The following is a 21,774-nucleotide window of genomic DNA, read 5'->3' on the forward strand; positions in this document are numbered from 1 at the left end:
TCTGAGTCTCAGTGTGAACATTTTTAAAATGGAGATTATAATACTGCTCACTGTTATTTATGATGTGGAATAAGTGACAGATTCCACATCAACTGCATGACATCTAACACCAGTAAGCTCTCAGTAAGTTGTTACTGTTATTGCTGCATCTCTCATAATCATCACTCTGATCACCTGTTTATGTTTGTATCATCACACAGCTCTAGCAATGTTTCCAAACCAAAGAAGGGGTCTCTTAAACTTCCTCAGCAAGGCCTTGACATCTGTTGTCATTTGTTGAGTGTCTTTCAGGTGGCTCAGGAATGTATATGGGTGTGTATTATTAAGTTTGCAGCTCCCCTTGATTTCCATTCGTCACATTTGGTTCCTAAATTCAATCAATATGTATTGAACACCTTCCTTCTGTACACAAAGCTCTACCAGATCCTTAGGATACAGGATGAACAAGAAGGCATAATCCCTTTTGCCTGGAGCTTATGTTCTGAGTTGGGAGAATAGAAGCTAAATAACTAATCATACTTTTGTTTACTTATGGTTGTGTTCAGTGGTTAAAGTGAATATTATGAGTGAGTAAAAGAGGGGAGTCAAAGATGGAGGCTTCACGGACAAGTAAGTCTTAGCTAGGCATGACCTAGGGGAGATTTCTTTTTATTTTAAAGGGATAGTATCTGAGGAGGTACAGGAAGTGGAAATCATTGAAATTTTAGGGATGAATAGAAAGTCATTGTGGCTGAAGGAAGGGGATGCTGGAGGATAAGGATGGAAAGGAAGGAGGGGCTGGAACATGAATTTTTAGGCCATGGTAAGTTTTCTGGGCTGCATTATAAGAAATAACTGGAAGGTTATTGAAAGGCTATACACAGAAAAATATCACCAGCTCTTTTAAAAAGATAATTTTAGTGCTTCATGAAGAACAAGTAGAGGAAGCAGAGAGAACTGCTCAGGGTCAGGTAAGGCTTGTAATAGAGTGGGGACAGTGGAGGCGGAGAGACATCTGAGAAATAGACAAGAGGTACAAGGAACCAGCCTGGTGTGTGACTGGTGTGTTGGCGGAGGCAGAGAGAGGTGTCAAGAATGACTCCACTTTTGACGTGAACTCCAGTCATCATGAATGTTGGAGTAAGACTGGTCCATGATCATAATTTTTTCCGGGTGAAATAAAGCACAGAGGAGTTCCGAGTTCTGGAAAAAGACTGATTGAAATGAGAGGTGAAAAGATAACTCTAAGTATGATGAGGACAGAAGACACACTTTAAATATGTTAAGTAGTGAAAACATCAAATACTAGGAGCCAGTATAGTTACGAATTGTGAGGTTTGTGTATGTTAGAGTTGAGGAATTCCTGTATCTTGCTGTTTTGATGGGCACAGTGTTCTTCCATGACAGTAATCAGATAAACTACTTAGGTCAACTCAGTTAATCTCTTTTAAAATAAACCTGGGATAATCTGTCTCAGTTCTTTGACATAAATTGATTGATTAGAATGTTTGCATCCCCAAATTAAGGTAAAACCACTGCCATTTTAAATTGATCTTATGTCTGTTAAAATTGTATCTTTAAAATTTTTTTATTTAGTTTTATTCTTTTTCAGTGAGAATTCAAATTTCAAACTAAATGTAGTGTAGGTGTGAATGATAATAAAATACCACATAATTTAGTGTAGTTTTCCTATATGCATTATATTCATTTCAGCACATTGTGATTTCAACTACGTTTGTACTTGAATTACTCATTTTTGTTTATCAACATGAGGTTTCCATCTGATCAAGAATCAAGTAGTTTTTGTTCAGAGTTCTATCCATTTATTGAAAAAATATGTCTTATGAATGTTCTCATATATGCAGCACATGTATGCATGTTCTCATATATGCACATGTATGCATGTTTTTAAATGATAACAGAATCCTTTTATTGTCAATAAATTTGGGGATAAGACCATGATGGCAATTTAAGCAGGTTTTGTTTTGTTTTAGTTTTGTTTTTGATCTTTCTTTCTCCCAACTACCTATCAAATAATATAGGAGGGAAAACTGTGTCCCACAACTGGAAAACCCATAAGGCTCCCCAGTCATCTACCTCAAATCTTGAGGAGTCTCCAGAGCTATCATTGTGCAAAGAGATGTGGGGGAGCTGTTCTGACCTGTTTATTGACTCAATAGTATGTGTCATTCAAATTTAGGGAATGGAGAAAGATGCTGTTGCTATTCTGCTGGCTATGTCACTTGTCAAAGCCCATAACCACAAATGTTTGGAGAAAATTTAAAGTTGAATATAGGAGAGAACAATAATTATATGGAAGTTTCCTGTCCAACTCAGAAGGATATCACATTTATCAAATAAAAGAAACAATAAGAAAACAGGGCTGGGTGTGGTGGCTTAGGCCTGTAATCCCAGCACTTTGGGAAGCAGAGGCAGGTGGGTGACTTGAGTCCAGGAGTTTTTGCCAGCCTGGGCAACACAGGGAGACCCCATCTCTGCAAAATATACAAAAATTAGCTGGGTGTGGTAGGGCACACCTGTAGTCCCAGCTACTCTGGAGGCTGAGGTGGAAGGCTAGCTTGAAGCCAGGAGGCCGAAGTTGCAGTAAGTGAAGATCATGCCACTGCACCCCAGCCTGAGCAACAAAACAAGACCCTGTCTCAAATTATACTACAAGGCTATAGTTACCAAATCAACATGGTACTGGTATAAAAATAGCCAAGTAAACCAATGGAACAGAATAGGGAACCCAGAAATAAAGCCAAATACTCATAGCCAACTGATCTTCCACAAAGCATACAAAAACATAAAGTGGGGAAAGGACACCTTATTCAATAAATGGTGCAGGGAAAACTGGCAAGCCACATGTAGAAGAATGAAGCTGGGTCCTCATCTTTCACCTTATACAAAAATCAACTCAAGATTCATCAGAGGCTTAAATATAAGACATGAAACCATAGAAATTCTAGAAGATACATCAGAAAAACTCTTCTAGACATTGGCTTAGGGAAATAATTCATGACTAAGGACCCAAAAGCAAATGCAAGAAAAACCGAAAAAAATAAATGAGACCTAATTAAACTAAAAAGCTTCTGCACAGCAAAAGAAATAATCAACAAGTAAACAGACAACCCACAGAATGGGAGAAAATATTTGCAAACTGCATCCAACAAAGGACTAAAATATCCAGAATCTGCAAGGAACTCAAGAAGAAAACCTAATAATCCCATCAAAAAGTGCACAAAGGATGTGAATAGACAATTCACAAATGAAGATATACAAACAGCCAACAAACATATGAAAAAATGCTTCACATCACTAGTTATCAGGGAAATGCAAAATAAAACCACACTGAGATACCATCTCACACCAGTCGGAATGACTATTATTAAAAAGTCAAAAAATAATAGATGTTGGCATGAATGTGGTGAAAAGTAACACGTTTAAACTGCTGGTGAGAATGTAAACTAGTACAACCACTATGGAAAACAGTATGGACATTCCTTAAGGAACTAAAAGTGAGAGCTAAGCTATGAGGATGCAAAGGTATAAGAATGATGAAATGGACTTTGGGGATTCAGGGGAAAGGGTGGGAGGTAGATGGGGGATAAAAGACTACATGTTGGGTACAGTGTACACTGCTTGGGTGATGAGTGCACCAAAATCCCAGAAATCACCACTAAAGAACTATCCATGTAATAAAACAACACCTGTACCCCCCAAAATATTGAAATAATAGAAAAAAGGAAAGCACAATTAAAGAAGAAAGAGAGATTGCTTGAGGAAAAAAGAACAACAAAAAAGTATACCCTTTAGTAGAGATAGTAAATATCAGAACGGATGCTACTGGATGCTACTGGAAACCAAATTAATTAATTGGAAGGCTGACCAAATTTGCATAACTGTAAGTAAAAAAGAGATTTTATAAGAGAGAAGATGACACACATAGGATAGGTTTTGGGGCTCATCTCATAGCTAATAATAGGAATTTTAGAAATAGAGAACAGATGTGAGGAAGGAGAAATAATAGATTACCATTTCCTCTAAGCCTAACCTAATTCTTAAAGCCTTCACATTAAATGAACTCACCACAGGCTGGTGAAGATTAATGAAAATAAAATCTTTTAGACATACCATGATGAAATTTTGAATTCCAAGGTAAGGAGAAAATGTATACAAAAGTTGACACTGAAAAAGTATTGGTTACCTTCAAGGAAAAGAGAATTTGACTGTTATCCAGTTTCTCATCTACCACACAAAATGCTAGAGGACAATGCAACATTCCTTTCAGAACTGTGAGTAAAAGGGGTTGCAACCATAGTATTCTCTCACCAGACACAGTTTGCTCATGTTTGATGGAAAAATGTGTATTTTGATACATAAAAAGACTCAAAGTATTCTGCAAATGTACTGTTTTAAAAAAAACAAAATAAAACAATAGGAGGTAGTGGGAGAGACTTAAGGATGTACTGTAGCCAAAATGAAAATGAGTCAAAATGTATCACAAGTAAGTCACAATATGAGAAGGGGTGCAAAATATATGGGTGACAAATGCTGCTACAAGACTGGCCCTGTGGGCAGATTGCATTAACATCACCTAAGGTGGCCAGGCCTGGTGGCTCATGCCTGTCATCCCAGCACTTTGGGAGGCCGAGGCAGGTGGATCATCTGATGTCAGGAGTTTGAGACCAGCCTGGCCAACATGGTGAAACCCCATCTCTACTAAAAATACAAAAATTAGCTGGGTGTGGTGGTGGGTGCCTGTAATCCCAGCTACTCCGGAGGCTGAGGCAGGAGAATTCCTTGAACCCAGGAAGCGGAGGTTGCAGTGAGCTGAGATTGTGCCATTGCACTCCCGCCTGGGTGACAAGAGCAAGACTGCATCTTAAAAAAAAAAAAAAAAAGTCACCTAAGGACATTTTCTTTTGCCAGCTTTATTGAAGAATAATTGAAAAATAAAAACTGCGTACATTTAAGGTATACAACTTGATTATTTTGACATATGTGTACATTGTGGCATGATTACCACAATCAAGTTAGTTAACATCTTCATCACCTCACATAATTACCTTTTTTTTTTGTTGTGGTGAGAATACTTAAGATATACTCTTTTTGCAAATTTCAAGTATACAATACATTACTATTAACTATATTCACCATGCTGTACATTAGGTCAGAAATCATTCATTCATTAGGTATCCAGAAATTATTCAAAGTTTGTGCCCTTTGACCAAAACCTCCCTGTTATCCCCACACCTGTCCCCTGGTAACCACCATTCTATTTTCTGTTTCTATGAGTTCAACCCTTCTGGATTCCACATATAAGTGAGATCATGCAGTATTTGTCTTTCTGTGCCTGGCTTACTTCACTTTGCATAATAATGTCCTCTAGACTCATTGGTGTTGTTGCAACTGGCAAGATTTTTTTTGAAGACTGAAAAATGTTCAGCTGTGTGGAATATTATTATATATTACTATTAATATTATATGCTATATTTTATATATACCACAATTATGATGTGTGTATCACAATTTCTTCAGTATCAGGGCTATTATGAATAATGCTGTAATGAACATGGAAGTTCAACTGTCTCTTCGAGAGAGCTATTTTATTTCTTTTGGAATATATACCCAGAAGTGGAATTGCTGGGTCATATGACTGTTCTGTTTTTAACTTTTTGAGGAATCTTTACTGTTTTGCATAATGGTATGTTCATTATAATGCATAGTATCAACGTATATCCCCATCAACAATGTTTAAGGGTTCCCTTTTCACCACATCCTTCCTCAACATTAGTATTCATCAGGGAAATGCAAATCAAAACCACAATGAGATCTCATATCACACCTCTTAGGACTTTTTGGTTATTATCTATTATTTTTGATAATCATTAATATCAAAAAATGAAAAGATAACAAGCAAGAGAATTCTGCCAAGGAGACTTTAAATGCTGATTCCTGGAGTCCAAAGTGAGAGATTATGAAAGTGTAAACCTGAGATAAGTCCCAGTAGTCTGTATTTTTAATAAGCTCCCCAAGTGACCTGATAGCCAAATTTGGTAACCTGAGAGTAATGAGTTCAATAAAATATATTACAATTAAATTATTGATAATATAAGTTATGAAATATTAATGAAATGGTTAAGAAAGGATCCTCAACTGCAAGGACCATAATGCAATCATTTTTGTCTAAAAGTAAATTCTAGCTTATTTCAAGAGAAGCTAGGTGCTGTGTGTATGTTGTGGTGAATGCTGTGTAGTGTAAGGGAATCACTGAAGACATAGAAGCTTGTAAATGCCTAGCCTGGTTCCTGAAGGGGGAGCTCTTAGAGACAGTTTAATTATTGAGATTGATGGAGAAACATTAATTACATATGCTTATGTATTTAAAGATTACCAACAGTGAAGTAGAAGTAAGATGAATAACTCCTGAATGGCTAGAGAATGGAAAATAATAAATAAGAAGAAACAGAAAGCTTTAATAGTAGAGTAAAAATTTGGAAGAATGAAACAATGAGAAAATATAAACAAACAACTATAAGTGATAGAATGTAGTTTGATGGTAGTAATCATTTCACTGTGTATATGTATATCAAAATATGTTGTATATGTCTGACATAGATGTAATAAAAGTAAATTTAAAAATATATATACAAAATATGTTACAATTAAAGTAGGTAAATTAAATCTTAAATTATAAAACATTCTTACATTAGCTTAAAATGGATAAACCAATTCCATGCTGTTTAAAAGAAAACTTTTTAAAAAAATGGCACAATGTGATTAGAAAGTTTTTCACTATTATATCTGCAGCTTTTGGCATGATTGGACATTGGTTCAAAAATGATTGCCACCTCATGGAATGAATGGATGTGGAAAAATATAACAGAGCCTCCCATGACAACCACCACCAAAAATAAAAAGGTAACAGGTAACAATACCATTAGTACAATACACTTCAAATAATAAATAATTAGATGGCATATAGGGCTATTTTTACAAAAAACATCCGCCATTAAACAAGGTATAATAGCATCAAACTTTTGTGCACTGAAAAGCACACATTATGATGAATTGGAAGCATAAACATTCAAGAAGAAATTAATGAAACTATTACCAGACAGGGAAATTTTAATACATCTCCCAGAATTGAACTAGGTAAAAAAATCCAAGACAAATCATGTAATATTTTCCACAATTTTAAGCTCATACCAATGCTTTGATAACCATAAACTTTTTACCTGGTCATTTAATAACATTTTAATTGTAAAATAAAGTTAATATGATGACTAAAAATAAATGAAAACATTCGAACAAGATACTTCTGTTTTCACCCTGACCCATTTTGATATTTCCACCTGGCTTCTAATAGTATATGATGTTTACTTTTCCTCATTTGAGAACCCCTGGTTTGATTATTGTCATTCAGTTAAGATTTATTTCAAGACCAGGCCTGGTGGCTTATGCCTGTAGTCCCTGAAGGAGAAGGATCACTTGAGGCCAGGTGTTCAACAGACTAGGCAACATAGGAAGACTCCATCTCTACAAATTAATGAAAAAATGAGCTGGGCATAGTGTTGCATGCTTATGGTCCTAGCTAGGCTGAGACAGGCGGATTGCTTGAGTCCAGGAGTTCAAGGTTATACTAAGCTATGATGAGGCCATTGCACTCCACTCTGACCTGGGTGACAGTGCAAGACCTTGTCTCCATGGTTGGAAAGTTATACTCTACAAATGTAGACTGTATATTATTTCAGAAACATTTTTGGAATGTTTATGAAATTTGATCATATGTGTAAAGGAAATTTCAAATATCAAATGTTAAATATCTTACAAGTTTTATTGTCTAATTAAAGAGCAATAAAATTATAAATTGGCAAGGGCCAAAAATATGAACTACTTGGAAATTAAAATTAAACAAAGAAACTTGTGAATGGCTTTTAGGTTTAAGAGGAAATCAATTATACTATGAACTGTCTTTAAAACAAGTCACAGAAAATAATTATTCAGGATTCTAATATGTGGTCAGATGTTTACTGAGAGATTTTTAAAATGTAAATGCAACATTTTTAAATATGAAAGATTGAAATTAAGTAATCTAAACATTTAACTCGAGAAGCTAGAAAATGAACATTATAAAACAAAATAAATTAATAAAAAGAGAATAATTATTTAAAAGTAGAAATTAATGACTTGTTTACATACAAAATATATAGAATTAAAAATACCCCATATTTGAAAAGACTTGTAAAATCAACAAAGCTTTGTTGTTTCTGATTTAAAAAAAAGAGTTTGTAAATGTATAATATTAAATTTAAAGGAGATAGTACCATATGTATGTAATACATTTTCAAAATCAGTGGTGCTTGTTATGAATGTATACTTGCAAGCAGAATTGGTGATTTGCTTGGAAAAAGAAAGAACCACTTCGTTTTTTCAGGAAAAGAAAAATTTCCGGCTTAAATGAATTGCCAAGATAAAGCAATAAAAAAAGATTGTCTTAGATTTACCCTCAGTTGTGCAAAATACACAGATTCAGATGGCTTCATAGTTAAGTGCTGAAGCTCAAGAAACAAATCATTACCAAGTGATTTAACATGTTTCAGAATTTTAAAACTAAAAGTAACAGGGAACACTTTCTATCTTATTTAAAGTTCATGTTTTGAGAGGCTAGCATAAATATATTGTCAAATTTTAGAAAGGCCGTACGAAGTAACAATAACAAAAATTGTAGACCAGCTTCCTTATTATTACTCTTGTAAATATGATTGAATCACATGCATCATTATGTTAAAAGAATGATATGCACTTACCAAGTGTATTTATTCTAAAAATGCAAGAAGAGTTCAGTATTCAGAGGTACATTAATATAATTATTTATAATACATTTTAAAGAGAAATAAGAAATTCCGTAACACTATTTTGAAAGATGTTTAAAGCCTTTTGATAAAATCAAATAGACATTCCCCAGTAACATTCATGAAACATTAGGAATGATAAAATAAACTTTTTTTTTTTTCTTTGAAACGGAGTCTCCCTCTGTTGCCTAGGCTGGAGGACAGTGGCGCGATCTTGGCTTGCTGCAACCTCCACCTCCTGGTTTCAAGCGATTCTCCTGCCTCAGCCACCTGAGTAACTGGGACTACAGTCGCCTGTCACCACGCCCTAGAGACGGAGTTTCACCGTGTTAGCCAGGATGGTCTCGATCTGTTGACCTCGTGATCCATCCGCCTCGGCCTCCCAAAGTGCTGGGATTACAAGCGTAGGCGTGAGCCACCGCGCCCAGCCTAGAAACTTTCAAGTTACTACGAAAGATGAAAAACGGTAGTGAATGTAACAATTCACTGTAAACAGTAAAACTGTTTCTGTTTTAAGTTAGAGAAAGAACAGAAATACTCTTTATCAATGCTGTTAGTCAACAATGCTCTGAAGATGGTAGTTGGTAAAATGAAAACAGAATTAAGAATAAATAGTGGGAAAGGACAAATATTACTATTTTCAGATTGTATTTGGGTTCTTCAATAAAGTTTTACAATTAAAAGCTTTTAGAACTAATGAGTTTACTAACATGATGAGAGATAAGATAAACAAAACTAGTTATTAACTCATACTTGTAAGAATCAAAAAAGAGAGGCCCGGCGTGGTGGCTCACGCCTGTAATCCCAGCACTCTGGGAGACCGAGGTGGGCGGATCAGAAGATCAGGAGATTGAGACCATCTTGGCTAACACGGTGAAACCCTGTCTCTACTAAAAATACAAAAATTACCCGGGTGTTGTGATGGGCACCTGTAGTCCCAGGTACTCGGGAGGCTGAGGCAGGAGAATGGCGTGAACCCGGGGAGCTGAGGTTGCAGTGAGCAGAGATCATGCCACTGCACTTCAGCCTGGGCAACAAGAGCGAAACTCCGTCTCCAAAAAAAAAAAAAAAAAAAAAACCCATAAATAAATAAATAAAATAAAAAAAGAAATAATATTATATTCACAGGAGAAAGAAATACAAAAAAATTAAACTTAGGAGACTTAGGAAATCATCAAGACCTACATGAAAAAAAAAGTACCATTCACTAAATAATATAAACAATGGCTTGATTGAAAAGCAAACACACTCTGTTCCTAAATGGGAAGTCCTGTCATTCTAAGGATGTCACGTGTGCCCACATTAATCTATAAGTTTACTGAAGTTCAAGTAAAAATCTTTAGTTTTTCTGTTTTTGTTTTTTGCTTAGAATAAGGGCAGAACTTAATGAACCTAAATTTGATGTGGAGAAAAAAGTGGCTATAGAGAAATGTAGGAAGTGAACAGAGCCTTGTGGAAGAGGGAATGGGAGACTTTACTAGATATATATGTGAATTTAAAAGCCAAAATATTTTAAAATGTACTGTCAGTAAAAACTTACGCAGATGTAGATAGATCAATAGAAATAGAACAAACCATAGTTATAAATTTAAGTGGATATTAAATGTCGTATAAAATGAATTGTAATATGGATTGATAACTCAGCAAATACTGAAAAAAATGGTCTATTTTAACACTTAGATCAATACCACTTCAAACAAAAACACATTAATCTGAAATTTAAATATAGAAACAATCACATACTACTATACAAAAATACAGAATGTTTCTCACTTTTTTTTGTGTGTGTGTGTTCCAAAGAACAGTTTATTTAGAATGTTTCTTACTTTTAAGGAAGGACTTCCTCAGCCTGATTCAAGTCGAATAACTGTAATAGAGAAACATGTTTCTTTAAAACATTAAGTTCTGTAAGACAGGAATTATTTATAAACACAAAGTCATGTGTAAACAAATGTTTATTGTGGTATTTTTGATTACATCCAAAAACCATGCACCTAAATGTCCACTAGGAAATGGATAGATAAAGAAAAATGATTTATTCTTACTAAAAATGTTAAAATAACTCTAAATAATGATGAGGTAGGTCTACATGTAGGGACTTGGAAAAATGCCATTACATTTTCAGAGGACAAAAACACTCATAAAATAGGATGTAATATGTGATCCCATTTTTATAATTCCACATCTTTGTGTTTTTGTCTGTCTTGTGTGTGTGGAAAAAGAAAAGAATGTGAAACTAATACCAAGTTCAAGAATTAAGGGATGAAATTACAGAGTGAAGAGTTTTAACTTTATTTTTATATATTCTGAAATATTTGAATGGTGAACAGTCATTGCTTTAATGATTGGAAAAAGTAGAGCTCTTTCCAATTTGGGTTAAAAACAGTCAGTGGGACATTATTGTCTATATTCTACCTGTATGACTGAGATCCTAAGCCAAACCAATTCTTAGAGATATTCTGAATGATACATCCCAAAGCACAGGTAAGCACATTCACTGTTAGAATCTGCTCATAGTTATGAGGGAAACATAGACTCCAGTCACATAAAAAACCATAAAAATCAAGAAAAGATCATTCATATACTGTATTTACTTGAGTTACTTACTGAACAGTATGCAGTGAGCTCTTGGTGTGTTTGGTATTAATATTGACTATTGGGTTCTAGTCTAGACTCTTGGTTCTATGGTGCTGTAGTCTAGACCATTGTTCCTTGGAACAGGAGCACCTAGGAACTTGCTAGAAACACAGAGTCTCAGACTTCATTCCTGAGCTCCTGAATCAGAAATTTCTGGATCCCGTGCTCAGAATCTGTGTTTCAGGAAGCACTCCACGTGATTCTGATGGACCTGAATGTTTGAAAACCACTGCTCTACTGCATCCAGGGGAAAGCTATTTACTAAGTCAAGTTTTATTGTAAGTTGATCTTTCTCTTTTGAGTATATGAATTTATGAAGAAAGATTGGAAAATTGGTTGCAAACCAATGAGTGGATAAAGAAAATGGGGCATATACACATGGAATACTACTTAGCCATAAAAAGAAACGAAATAATGTCTTTTGCAGCAACTTAGATGGAGCTGGAGGCCATTATTCTAAGTGAAGTAACTCAGGAATGGAAAACCAAATTTTGTATTTTCTCACTTTAAGTGGGAGCCAAGCTCTGAGGATGCAAAGGCATAAGAATGATTTAATGGACTTTGGGGACTTGAGGGGAAGGGTGCAATGGGGTGAGGGATAAAAGACTACATATTGGGTACAGTGTTCATTCCTTGGGTGATTGGTGTACCACCAGAATCCTGGAAATTACCACTGAAGAACTTACCCATGTAACCAAAAACCACCTGTACCCTAAAAACGATTGAAATTTAAAAGAAAAAAAAAAAGAAAACTGGTTGCAAGTAGGCCAGCCCATGAAAGCCGTTTAATACTTGGCTAAGTAGACTGACGTTCTTTTCATAGACGGTAGGGAGCTTTAAAGATTTCTGAATATGAGAAGGACATGAGTGGTTGATTTCCATCAGGACAACTGCTCTAGCTGCAATGTATAGCAGGTTGCACGAGATGGAGAGCCAAGTTAGAAGGCAATTAAGTAGACCAAGCAAGAGGTAGTAAAAACCTGGATTGGAGTAGAGGAAAAGGAATTGGAAAAGAGACAAATGAGAAAGAGAGATTGTGAAAGTGAAAACAGTACTTGGTTCCTGATGGCATGTAGGGGCCAAAAGAGAAGAAAGGCAAAGATGATTGACATTTTAAGTTTATATAACAGGTATGATTGGCACTACAGATCAGAACAACTATCAGTGATCTGTAACTTGGTAGATTGTGCTGATATCAGTCATCACACAGAAGATTGGTTTATTTGGATTTCTAAATTGGAGCTTTTCAGTTCATCAGAAGGATGGTTAAAATCCTCAATGATTAGCATTAGAACAAAAGAGAACACAAATACAGTTGAGTACTTTGCCAGACTCATCAAATATGATTTTGATGGGCTAAGAACTCCTAGCGAGGACACAGTGATCAACTGAGCAAACAGACCATTTGGCTTGAACAAAAATGTCAACATAGGCATAATCTACTAAGTTGCTAATTAGGGATGGTACTAGCTGGTCGATGGACTTTAGCCAAGACATACAGAATGGTGAGAAGCCAGTGCATAGAACCTCTGGGAATCTGAATGATCAATTATTTTTCATCCCATAGTGTAATTTACCTGTATGAGAATATATTTGCAGAATTAAACACTCCTTTCTCAGAGTTTCCACAGTACTTATTCTAGATTTTTATTGAAGTATTTATTTTAATGGTTTGTTTATCTTAGGCAGAGCTTTTTGTGGGGATATCAAACTGTTAATGGATAGAAAGGGATAGATTGAATATTCCCAGGAGTTGGATCAGTGTGAAGCAAAGTTGAAGTTGGTTATACTGTGGCAAGTATGATGTAGAGAAAATCTTTCGGATGTTCGAAGCTCAGCTCAGCTACTTACTTCCTGTTATAATTTGGTTTGACTTGAACACTCTGATTCCTCATTTGTTAAATAGAAATAATAACAATAGTTTACCTCATATGATTATTATAAGAATTAAATCTAAAATCTAGTTGACTTGAACTTTAAAAGATAAAATAAAATTTGAAAAATAACTAAAGGAAAAAATAATTAAAATTATGCATATGCAATGTTAAAATACAGAATCTGGAAAAATAATTTCTCAAAGAAGGTAGCTGTTGTTGCTATTATTGTTGTTTTATTCTGTTGTCAAATAGGGTGTGAGAGTCAACTAGAAGTGTGCAGATCTTGAGGTAAGAAGTTTTTGCATCCCTCTAGCACATTTTACAAGCACCATCAGCTACAAGCTAAATGAGTGTCGTTGAGCCTCAACTTGTTTGGTGAGTAGTTGAATAAGGGACTGATAAGGCCCACATTCTTTTATTTTTACTTTTAAGGTAGAAGGGTGCAGTAACTTGCTATAAGTGATATATTTTTGCAGAATATGTCACTTGCTGTCTTGTCCGTGGAAAAGAGGCTATAGTTGTTCATTCAGATTGAACAACTGATTGTAAAATTGTAATACCCCTAGATGGAGGTGGATAAGAAAACTAGGCCATTTCTTTTCTTATAAATATGCATGTTCATTCATGCTTCTCTAGCAGCATACCATAGACTGGGTGGCTTATACGCAACAGACACTTATTTCTCAAAATTCTGGAGACTGGGATTTTCAAGATCAAGGAGCTGGCAAATTGATGTCTGGTGAGGGTGCACTTCCTGGTTCATAGCCAGCCTTCTCCTCTCTGAGTTCTCACAGGGTGTAAGGAATCAGAGAACTCTCCTGAGTCTCTTTGATGAGGGCACTAATCTCATTCAAGAGGGTTCCACCCTCATGATCTAATCATCGACCAAAGGCCTTACCTCCTAACAGTATCTGTGATAGGCCATTCTTGTGTTGCCAGAAATGAACATCTCAAGTTCGTTTCATGCCAGAAAGGAATATCTGAGACTGGGTAATTTATTTTAAAAAGAGGTTTAATTGACTCACGGTTCTGCAGGTGGTATAAACAGGGCATTGGCATCTGCTCAGCTTCTGGAGAGGCCTCAGGGAGCTTTCACTAAAGGCAGAAGGCAAAGCAGGAGCAGGCACATCACGTGGCAAAAGCAGGAGCAAGAGAGTGGGAAACTGCCACATCTTTTCAAACAACCGTATATGGACACTCATTATTGTAAGGACACCTCAAAGCCATAAGGGATCCTCCCCCATGATCCAACCACTTTCCACCAGGCCCCATCTCCAACACTGGGGTTTACAATTCAACATGAGATTTGGGTGGGGACAAACATTCAAACAATATCACTATTACATTGGTGATTAGGATTTCAGCATTTGAATTTGCAGGGGACATAAATATTTGATTTAGAGGAATATGTATAAGACATTTATTTAATTTATAAAATAAGATCTCTAATGAATGTGCTATAAAAGCTACCTTCTAGGTTCACTCTCCTATTTTAGGAAACTTGAGAATGTTCGTTAGTCTCCTAAACTTTACTCTGCCGATAGCTTGCCTTTTCTTTGTGACGTTGGATTTTTTTTGTAGGATTCCCTGTCTAGAATATCCTAGCTTGTTTTTCCTAAACATGGAAATCACTAATCCTTCATGGGCGAGTTTACAATCCTTCTCCTTAGTAATTTTGCTTCATTTCAACCAGGAAAAAAAGTCTGGGAAATTCTGTAGCACTTTGGTCCATTGTTATGACATGCATTTCAAATGGCCTAACACTGTTTATATTTGTATAGAAATTTTATTTATCTTATTAGATTGTAAATTCCATACAAGAAAGCTGAGAGAATAAAATTAAGAATACGGGGAAAGGTTTGAAGTAGAAGGTCCGAGACAGGCTTCCTCCATGCCATGCAGAGGATTGAGCTTGAGTAGTAACTACTGCTTGATACCAGATGACTTAATTTCACTCACCATGATGTAATGAACCAGAGGTGGCTCCCTGTCCCCAACTGTGATCCTTAGTAGGTGACTTGGCAAGAGCTCTGGCTAGCTGGTGTGTTGAATATGTCATAGCATCCTAACCTGATCTGATTATACAGACAGAATGAGCAGAGAGTGGTTGGACTAAAGCTAAAAGGCACAGAGAGAGGGCAATGATATTACAGGCATGCGGATAGCACAGCATAAAATTCAATGTAAAGAAAGTAGTTAGTAGAGTCAGGAGAAGATTATCTGCCCTTTTTACCAACCCCTTTATCTTTAAAGTAAATCTCATGAACTCAAGTTACCTGAAAATATGGTTTATTCCATGTATGTGAATCAAAGCCTAACTAGTACAGAATCATTTTGTAATCCTTTTGGTAGAAATGATTCTTTTTATATGTTGAGTCTAAATGCACTGCCTTGTAGCTTCCATGCCCAAGTACTTGTCATGCTTCCTGAAATCACACAGAACATGCATTAACTATGTAGCCAATGACAGGACTTCTAGGATGAGCAGATTCTTCAACAGTAGGGGGATGTTTTTCATAGGAAACGAATGAGTATTTGTCAGGGCTTCACATGATATACTTTCTACCACTGTCCCAGTAAGGAATAGTAGAATATAAAAATAAAGGGTCTAATATGTACTTACTAATGAGTTTACTAAGTAGAATATATATATACCACTTAGTGAATGGTACTATGATTGTTTTGGGTGACATACCTAAGATTAGCTTTTGTTTTAATAGTAAAAATATATATATATTATTGTGTATATTAGGAAACTATAACCAGCATGGCAAGTCCATGGCTTCCTTGAGTCTATTCATTAAGACAAATGGAAAATACATATTTAAATTTAAAATATGAATTTAACAATGCTAAGTAAACAGTTCTGGTGGTATGCACATATGGCCAACATTATGGAGGATGTTTGCTAATGATGGTAATTAGTATAACACTGCTTTAAGAAAAAGTGTCAACAGATTAGCATGATATGCCACAAGCAAACTGGACCAAGATTATCACTTTTATTTTTGCTTTCTAATTTCAGCGGTTATATTTTAAGATACTTGATATAGCTTAGGGGATTCATTGCTTTAAAAACCAACTTAAATATGAAAGAAACTATACTAGCACAAGTAATGCAAGAAATAAACACACTTCAAGGTCAATATCAAGAAATTGGAACCCTTTCTGAATTTATAAGAATATTTTGAGAAACAACTTTCCTGTCAAATGGAAGTCAGGAGAAAATCAACAAAGAGTGATCTTTGTACCCAAGAAAACCTATAGACACATGTAACAGCATGCAGAAATATAAAGGTAAAAAAAATCACTCAACACTTTGGGAGGCCAAGACGGGCGGATCACGAGGTCAGGAGATCGAGACCATCCTGGCTAACATGGTGAAACTCCATCTCTACTAAAAATACAAAAAACTAGCCAGGCATGGTGGCAGGTGCCTGTAGTCCCAGCTACTCGGGAGGCTGAGGCAGGAGAATGGCGTAAACCCGGGAGGCGGAGCTTGCAGTGAGCTGAGATCCGGCCACTGCACTCCAGCCTGGGCGACAGAGCGAGACTCCGTCTAAAAAAAAAAAAAAAAAAAAAAAAAAAATCACTCAGGAATCAGAGAGAATTTTTTTTTAATAAAGGGCACTTGATGCCCACTTCCTTGTATGTCGAATAGTTAAATGTGGATGAAAGCAGGAGATATGAGTAATAGTAGTAATAGTAGACTGTGTATCCATTAAAGAATCATGAAAACAAAAGTTTAAAGCAAGAGTTGCTACAACCAAGTGTTTTCTCAAAAGAGCTCTTAAATGTAGAGGTAAGAATGTATGACTTTATCACCATATTATTTTATTACAGGATGGAATTCAACATTTTCAATGTGATTTTCATGGATTTTATTGATTTGGGAAGGTTAGCGATTAAATATTGTTAATAACATTCCACCTGGTTTCTGAACATCTCATATCTTTTTTCCTCTCATCCATCAGAAATACTACTCACACTTGTCTCCTCAGTGCACTTCTTGGGCTGCTTTTGCTCCTCTGCTCAACACACTTTCTGGGGCTCCTCCCTGAATTCTTCCAGACATCTGAATTCTTTAGCGGGCTATTCAGCACACCTGTGCTGTCTATTCCAAATCTAACTTCCAGTCATTTTCCTTTGCTCTTGTGTTTGGCTACTTACTTGTATCTTAATATGCTGTATCTGCCAGGGCTCTTTAGAGAAGCAGAACCAATAGGATTGTGTGTGTGTATGTGTGTGTGTGTGTGTGTGTGTGTGTGTATCTCCAGGAAACTTCAGTTTTTACACTTAAGGCCTTCAACTGGTTGGATGAAGATCCCCCACATTAAGGAGGATAATCTCTTTTACTTAAACTAAATTGATTATAGATGTTAATCCCATTAACAAAATACTTTCAAAGCGATATCAAGACTAGTATTTTACCAAACTACTGGGCCCCATAGCCTAGCCAAGGTGATGCATAAAATTTAACCATCACAATTGCTTGCTTTTCTTTCTCTGTCATCTGGATTTAAAATTTTTTTCATATACTACCTTATATGTCCTTACTCCATATTCCTAAATTTGAATACCCTTCAAGCCCCAGCTCATTTCTCCTTTATTTTTGAAGTCGTTACCATTCACTTCATCCTGGAATGGTAGCTAGGACCTGTGAAATTCTGTAGCAGGATGCACCACTTTCATAGCATGCATTTCATGCTGCCTGTTGTTGAAGGTATTTGTGTAAGGCTTTTATACTCTATGAGAGCTTTGAGCTTCTCAAGGGACAGGGCTGTAACACATATGTCTTTGAATTAGTGGATAATACATTGCTCTACACAAAAGTGCATACTTTTTTTTGTTTTCTGAAGTGCAGAGTGCTATTCTAAGCCATCTTAAACTCAAAGAATTATAGAAACATTCTGGCATACAGTCGGAATGTGGAATAGGAAGAGTGTTTCATAAAGTGTGATAGGCATTCTACCATGGAAAGTAGTGTTTGCTTTAATAGATTCATGTTCATATTAGTGTGATTTAGAAAAAACTTGCAATTAACATCAAACCAATGAATTCTCAGATATTAATGTTTAGGATGGCCTTAAAACAGAGACCTATGTTAGGCTTGAATCAATGATTAAATATGTATTTGAGGGTCAATGTTCAAGTATGACAATGTTGTAAAATAGTATGTGAAGAAATTAGGTTTGTGCCATGTTAATTTAATGCAGTTCTAGACTGGAAATGAGGAGAATTGAAATTCTGTAGGCCCGTCACTCATTGTGTGTATGATCTTAAGACATTTTTACCTCTTGGCATCTGTATCTTTTTGAGAGGGTAGGCATTCTGTTATCGTCTAACTCTAAAAGTGTAATTTGCTACTAAGATGCCTATAAATACAGTCAGACTACAACACAGATGGTGCACACAGGAAGAAAATCTCTGATTGGTAGACTAACCCAATATAGGCTGTGTATATACTAAATGACATATGACCAAAAAATCTGCAAATAGCAGACACAGAGCATCCTTTAGGTTGGAACTGAGTCCAGTAGATTTATGATCTAATCTTACTTATTCTATGACATTTCTGTTAAACGAATGTCTCTGATCCTTCTGCCATCCTACTCACATTTCTAATGTGCTCATACTCCAAGGTAATCATGATCATTTGCAATTATAAATGTCCTGTTATCAATTAATTTGCAGTTCACCAGTAGCTATCTGATTATCTCTAACAAAGCTGCACTGGTGTGGTAATTATGTTGAGAGTAATTATCATGTAATTGCACATAATTATTTGTACCTTATTAAGTGCTCACATGATTAAAATATTTCTGGTCAAATAAAAATTATCCACGAGAGTATTTTTGGTGGGAGGGAAATAAGAAACGTTGCTTCCTGGTCTTCTGTTCTTTGAATAAAATAAAACTGTTTAGCTGACAGTCCCATAATGCCCCAAATAGGATGAATTGGTAAGGAGAGAAGAGACTTAGATTTCATTAATACAATACCTTGTACCTCCAATGAAGTTGAGATAATAAACTTCAACTTCCAGCATGGATGAATGCTTTCCCTGTAGTAGCTATAACAAAAAATATTACCCTATTAAGAGTGTACACTATGAATGTCATTGAAGACAATGTGTTTTTCATGTCCAACACCACCATTAGCAATTTTATGCTGAACTTTTATTTTTCTCATAGTACTCTCTCTTCAAAGCTTTTAATATTCACCAATTTATACTCACTGTGTATTTTAATTTCCAAGGACTGTGTTTAGTAAGATGGTCTACAGGTATAATTCCGAAAGCACCTACCAAATTTGTTTATTCAGACATTCATTAAAGAGAAACTATATATACTAGCACTATCATTTAGAAATGTTATGTGAGCTACATAGCCAAATTTACTTTTTCCAGGAGCCACAAACAACAACAAGAAATAGGTAAAATTAATATTAGTAATATATTTTATGTAAAACAATTATTACTTCATAGGTACTCAGTTGTAAAAATGATAAGTGAAATATTTTACATTTTTTGTACTACGCCTTATAAATCTACTGTATATTTTACTTACAGCACGTCTCAATTCAGATTAGCAACATTTCAAGGGCTCCGTAGCCATAGGTAGCTTATGGCTGCTGAATTAGATGGTGCATGTATGTTGATTGTATCTACATGGTAGATAAAAGAGAATCCTAATTAAGAGCTCTCTGATTTTTATAGATTTTTTTTTAAGAGTTTAAATTTCTTAATCTGGTAAATAATACATCTAACCTAAAACATTTCTTTTTAAATTAAAATGTTTTCTAGAAGGATAGGGATGGAACTAACATTAAGGGACCACTTTACTAGGTCGTGTGTGATACTAGGTATATTTACATTTATTATCAAATTCATTCTTCACAATAGTCTAGAAGGATATGTTACTTTACAGGTTAGAAAAGTGAGATGTAAAGTTTAACCTTATCAATATTGAAATAGTAGAACCGGGATTCAAACTTGACTGTCTTTTAACACAAATTTTATCTCATGCTTTTCAAATAAGAAACACATACTTTGGGTCCACTTGCTCATTGATGGGTCTAGTAAGAGGATTTTACTTCCCTGAATACTGTGTAACAGGCTTGATTGCAAGAGAGTTACTGATTAGTTTGAGTTTTAGGGTTACTCTTGACTTTCCTTATCCAAGTTTCCCAATCCAGTTTCTTGAATTAGTCTCTCCTGAAAGCTCGTTCTTTCCAGCAAACTTATGTCAAGTACAGCATAAATTATCTTCCACTGGCATTTTAACTGAAGGTTTGTTGACTATCACGCACACTTATAGAAAGCCTACCTTTGGGGATAACTGAGTGACTGACAGTGATGCCTTAGAAACCATCTGATTGTAGTTACAGAGGAAATTTACCTTGGATTAAAGAATCACATGCCATCGTGATTGACAGAGTCTGTAAGACAATCAAGGTCAAACCCAGAGTGAATTGAGTACGTGGCTATGAGCATTGACAGATAAGTCATGTGTCAAATATTGCCTAGCCATCTGGTTACTACTCATGATTAGACTGGATTCATTGTGTTTAACTTCTTATTAAGGACAACTACATGGGAAACTTGTTTGTTTTTAGTTTATCAGTGAAATGTGCTTTATCTGCTGACATAAAATGTTTCTGCCTAAAGTGAACTTGCAAAATCATTAGTTTTATGACTCCAGCATGACCTAAAAAAAAACTTTGTTTGGGAGATTGTCATAACTATGTTGAAAAATACTTTCTAATTATTTAAAATTGATTGATGCATTATTGAAAAAATATATTAGGTGCTGAAAGAGACACTCATGAATAAGAGCACAATTCCTCAAAGAGGATTAAGAAAACAAATGTGATTATCCCCAGGGATTTTAGAAGGCCCCCAAATATATAAAGACTATTGGCCAAACTGTGTACCAGATATGTGGGTAGTGAGAGGTGATGAGATGTCACTGATAAGGGATGTATAAAGGAACAGGTACCTTGTGTGACATTCTGAAAATTCACCTTTAGTAGAATGTGTCAAACACCAGAAGCCGATTGAGTGGAACTCCACCAGCAAATACTTAGTTTATTTTTGAGGACAAAAGTGGAAAACATAGGGAAGTGAAGGCAATTGTCCTTGGAATGAGGCTCTGAGTCCCCTGACTACTAATCCAGTGCTATTTCCTCCTGTAACTTTGCTGCCTTTGTAAATGATTACATTTTAAATACAAGGGCTGTTTGGCTTATTAATTAGTTAGTGTTAACAAAGCCAAACTTGCTTTTCATCACTGATGGATTAGTACCTTTCATTCTGTTTTCAACTACCATATTGTCCTTTTAACTGGACTATTAAAAACATTTTTCCTTGTTGATCACAGCTTGGGTGAACAAAGTAGGGGCTAATGAAAATAAGTTCCCAGTCA

At 35.6% G+C, this 21,774-nt stretch overlaps 1 protein-coding gene across 9 annotated transcripts in view; it reads left to right on the forward strand.

Annotated features, from left to right (window-relative positions):
- LOC105477607 (contactin 4) overlaps positions 1-21,774 on the forward strand; it is a 1,037,214-nt gene that overhangs the window by 126,926 nt on the left and 888,514 nt on the right. The gene's annotated exons all lie outside the window — the stretch shown is intronic.

This window comes from Macaca nemestrina, chromosome 2 (assembly GCF_043159975.1).
Source record: "Macaca nemestrina isolate mMacNem1 chromosome 2, mMacNem.hap1, whole genome shotgun sequence".
Lineage (NCBI taxonomy): Eukaryota > Metazoa > Chordata > Mammalia > Primates > Cercopithecidae > Macaca > Macaca nemestrina.